Raw genomic sequence first — 5,000 nt, forward strand, 5'->3', positions numbered from 1 at the left:
CCCGGATGACGGACCTACCTGGCCCGGCCCCGGACCCGCGCCGCTGTTGGCTCGGGATGCTCTCGGGCGGAATAATCGCTCCCGTCAGCGGCGCTTCAGCTTTGGACAATTTCACGACCCGTCTTGAAACACGGACCAAGGAGTCTAACATGTGCGCGAGTCATTGGGCTGTACGAAACCTAAAGGCGTAATGAAAGTGAAGGTCTCGCCTTGCGCGGGCCGAGGGAGGATGGGGCTTCCCCGCCCTTCACGGGGCGGCGGCCTCCGCACTCCCGGGGCGTCTCGTCCTCATTGCGAGGTGAGGCGCACCTAGAGCGTACACGTTGGGACCCGAAAGATGGTGAACTATGCCTGGCCAGGACGAAGTCAGGGGAAACCCTGATGGAGGTCCGTAGCGATTCTGACGTGCAAATCGATCGTCGGAGCTGGGTATAGGGGCGAAAGACTAATCGAACCATCTAGTAGCTGGTTCCCTCCGAAGTTTCCCTCAGGATAGCTGGTGCTCGTACGAGTCTCATCCGGTAAAGCGAATGATTAGAGGCCTTGGGGCCGAAACGACCTCAACCTATTCTCAAACTTTAAATGGGTGAGATCTCCGGCTTGCTTGATATGCTGAAGCCGCGAGCAAACGACTCGGATCGGAGTGCCAAGTGGGCCACTTTTGGTAAGCAGAACTGGCGCTGTGGGATGAACCAAACGCCGAGTTAAGGCGCCCGAATCGACGCTCATGGGAAACCATGAAAGGCGTTGGTTGCTTAAGACAGCAGGACGGTGGCCATGGAAGTCGGAATCCGCTAAGGAGTGTGTAACAACTCACCTGCCGAAGCAACTAGCCCTGAAAATGGATGGCGCTGAAGCGTCGTGCCTATACTCGGCCGTCAGTCTGGCAGTCATGGCCGGTCCTTGCGGCCGGCCGCGAAGCCCTGACGAGTAGGAGGGTCGCAGCGGTGGGCGCAGAAGGGTCTGGGCGTGAGCCTGCCTGGAGCCGCCGTCGGTGCAGATCTTGGTGGTAGTAGCAAATACTCCAGCGAGGCCCTGGAGGGCTGACGCGGAGAAGGGTTTCGTGTGAACAGCCGTTGCACACGAGTCAGTCGATCCTAAGCCCTAGGAGAAATCCGATGTTGATGGGGGCCGTCATAGCATGATGCACTTTGTGCTGGCCCCCGTTGGGCGAAAGGGAATCCGGTTCCTATTCCGGAACCCGGCAGCGGAACCGATACAAGTCGGGCCCCTCTTTTAGAGATGCTCGTCGGGGTAACCCAAAAGGACCCGGAGACGCCGTCGGGAGATCGGGGAAGAGTTTTCTTTTCTGCATGAGCGTTCGAGTTCCCTGGAATCCTCTAGCAGGGAGATAGGGTTTGGAACGCGAAGAGCACCGCAGTTGCGGCGGTGTCCCGATCTTCCCCTCGGACCTTGAAAATCCGGGAGAGGGCCACGTGGAGGTGTCGCGCCGGTTCGTACCCATATCCGCAGCAGGTCTCCAAGGTGAAGAGCCTCTAGTCGATAGAATAATGTAGGTAAGGGAAGTCGGCAAATTGGATCCGTAACTTCGGGATAAGGATTGGCTCTGAGGATCGGGGCGTGTCGGGCTTGGTCGGGAAGTGGGTCAGCGCTAACGTGCCGGGCCTGGGCGAGGTGAGTGCCGTAGGGGTGCCGGTAAGTGCGGGCGTTTAGCGCGGGCGTGGTCTGCTCTCGCCGTTGGTTGGCCTCGTGCTGGCCGGCGGTGCAGGATGCGCGCGCCTGCGCGGCGTTCGCGCCCCGGTGCTTCAACCTGCGTGCAGGATCCGAGCTCGGTCCCGTGCCTTGGCCTCCCACGGATCTTCCTTGCTGCGAGGCCGCGTCCGCCTTAGCGTGCTCCTCCGGGGGCGCGCGGGTGCGCGGATTCTCTTCGGCCGCCATTCAACGATCAACTCAGAACTGGCACGGACTGGGGGAATCCGACTGTCTAATTAAAACAAAGCATTGCGATGGCCCTAGCGGGTGTTGACGCAATGTGATTTCTGCCCAGTGCTCTGAATGTCAACGTGAAGAAATTCAAGCAAGCGCGGGTAAACGGCGGGAGTAACTATGACTCTCTTAAGGTGGCCAAGTGGCGGCGGTGTGGCTGCATCCGGACTTGGCTTCTCGAAGTGCGGTCTTGATGTAGTCGTGCTGCTGCTGCGAGGTGCCTTCCTTGGGTTATAGTTACTGGGAGAGTGATGCGCAATACATGGGCCTAGCCCTCTTAGCCTCTCCTCTCCTGCGGTCTTCTCCCCTTCTCGTGGGCCCGCTGATTTCGCAGAGTGGAAGACCGCACCAGGGGCTTGGGGGGGTTACCAGCCCCCCCTCGCACTATTCCTTTTTTTAGTTGGGGGCAGTAAGCAGAGAATAAGTGGTGGCCCTTCCGCTGAAGGTGCCACCCCAACTCCCCCAGCACCTAGCCGGCCAACCGGCCGTGCCGAAAATCTTGTAACTTTTGCAGCTATGTATACCTGTAGTGAGTGCCACCGCAGCTTTACAACCAAGAACGGTCTCGGGGTCCATCGCCGCCGCCAACATCTTGCGGCCGCCAACGCGGAGATCGTCACGGAGAGGCATCGCGCGAGGTGGACGGAGGAAGAAGTCCTGTCGCTCGCCAAGGCGGAGGCCGAACTGTTCCTTGAGAGGGACGCCCGGTTCTTCTTCGTCAACCAAGAACTCATCAGGATGTTCCCCGACCGAACGCTCGAGGCAATCAAGTGCCGACGGCGGCAAGCTGCCCACAAGCAGCTTGTCCGCCAATTCATGGAGGCGCTTGAGATCGGTCGGGGGGAAGAGCCGGCGTCCCGCCGGGGAGCAGCGAGCCCGCTGCCTGACGCGGGCGAGGCCGCTGCGCCGCCCGTCGACGCAGCCGAGGACTTCGCGGCCGACACCACCGGGCCGCCGCCGGAGGGGCCGACTGACGCCGCCATCTGGGAGCATCTGGCGGGGCTACCCGCTTCCGCCCAGCGTTTCTCTGCCCTGGATCGTGTCATAGGTCTGGGGCGGGGCACGCCGCCCGATGTCATCCTGGGCATGCTCCCGGATGCCCTTGCGTCGGTCGGGTCCAGAGGGGAGAGATCGATCACCAGGACACAGCGGCCGCGCCAACCATCGAAGCGGCCGCCTGCTGCGCCGCCGACGCAGAAGCGCAAGCGGCGCCGCTGGGAGTACGCGAGAACGCAGGATGCCTTCCGACGGTCGCGTGCACGTTGCGTGCGCGGCCTCTTGGATGGCACCCTGCTCCAGCCGCCACCTGCCATCCCTGGTCTGCTGGACTTCTGGGCGGACCTCTTCACCAAGAAGCCCATCTCCACCGCGGGCTTCATTCGTGACCGCCTCCTCCCGCACTCAGAGCCTGTCGCTCTCGAGTGCATATGGGGGCCGGTCACACGTGAGGAGGTCGCCGCCGCGTTGCCGCCCAGGGGATCAGCAGCCGGGCCGGACGGCCTTACCCCAGCGGAGTTGCGGCGCCTGCCGCACGAAGTCCTGGTGAAAGTGATGAATCTCTTCCTTCTGGCCCGCGCCCTTCCGGAACGCCTGCTTCGCGCGCGAACGTCCCTTCTCCCGAAAACGGCTGCACCAACATCCCCCGCTGACTTTCGCCCCATTACGGTCTGCTCGGTGTTGGCGCGGACCTTTCACAAGGTTCTCGCGTCACGCCTGATGCGCGCATGTGCTGTGGACGAACGTCAGCGGGCATTCATCCCTCGGGATGGGATGTTGGAAAATACCTTCATCTTGGACACTGCTCTCACCGACGCAGTTCGCTCCTGCCGCTCTGTCTTTGTGGCATCGATCGACGTATCTAAGGCTTTCGATTCGGTAGATCATGCTGCCCTTCGGCCCGTGCTGAAGGCGCATGGCCTGCCGGATTGCTTTGTCGAGTATGTCGAGCGGTGCTACGAGGGCAGCACGACAGTGATAGCGGACGGCGCCGGCGTGGGCGTGTCTGTGCAGCCAGCACGGGGCGTTCGCCAGGGCGATCCCCTCTCCCCCCTCCTGTTCAACTTTGCGGTGGACTACGTTTTAGGCCAACTGCCCTCCCACATCGGAGCTCGGATCCTCGGTCGCAGAGTCAACGCTGCGGCCTTTGCAGATGACGTCTTGCTGTTTGCAGCGACCCCGAGGGGCTTGCAGTCCCTCATCGACGCAGCTACCGCAGCCCTCGCCCACCTGGGGCTGCAGATCAACGCCCGGAAGTGTTTCACCCTCGCCTTAGTCGCGTCAGGGCGCGAGAAGAAGGTGAAGGTGGACAGCAATGTCACCTTCACAGCAGGCAATACCACCATGCCTGCCCTGCGTGTGGGTGAAACCTTCCGGTACCTGGGGCTGCAATTTTCCACGGCGGGTCGCTGTGTCTTCAATCCACGTAGCCACCTGTTGGAGCAGCTTGACGTCATCTCCCGAGCTCCGCTGAAGCCGCAACAGCGCCTCCACGCTCTCACCAATGTACTTCTCCCTGGCCTGTACCACGGGCTGGCCCTCAGCCGCACCCGGGTGGGTGCATTGAAGTCGGCCGACGTTACCATCCGGGCCGCCGTCAGGAGATGGTTCCGCCTTCCGGCGGACACCCCCCTGGGATACTTCCACGCTCCTGTTGCCCAGGGGGGCCTCGGCATTCCATCTTGCCGATGGATGGGTCCGACCCTCCGTCGGTCCCGTCTCCTGGCGCTGAAGAAGATAGGGCCAGCCTGCGACGGTGCAGGCATGGATGAGGTGCAGCGTGAGATCGAGGTGCTGGAGCGCCACCTAATGTGGGAGGGCCACCTCCTCAAATCGTCAACGCAGGTTGGGGAAATGTGGGCGGCGCGCCTACACATCGCCATTGACGGTGCGGCACTGTCATCTTCTGCCGCCGTCAGTGGCCAACATCAGTGGGTCGCCGACACCAGTCGCCTGCTATCTGGGCGTGAATACATCGACGCCCTCCGCGCCCGCATCAACGCCTTCCCTACGAAGGCACGGCGCAGTCGCGGGCGGGAGGCGGACACCAGATGCCG

At 62.2% G+C, this 5,000-nt stretch overlaps 1 pseudogene; it reads left to right on the forward strand.

The window, feature by feature from the left end:
• The window catches only part of LOC126450197 (large subunit ribosomal RNA), a 7,966-nt pseudogene that overhangs the window by 803 nt on the left and 2,163 nt on the right, over positions 1–5,000 (forward strand).

The sequence above is a fragment of the Schistocerca serialis genome, unplaced genomic scaffold (genome assembly GCF_023864345.2).
Source record: "Schistocerca serialis cubense isolate TAMUIC-IGC-003099 unplaced genomic scaffold, iqSchSeri2.2 HiC_scaffold_731, whole genome shotgun sequence".
In the NCBI taxonomy this organism is placed as follows: Eukaryota; Metazoa; Arthropoda; class Insecta; order Orthoptera; family Acrididae; genus Schistocerca; species Schistocerca serialis.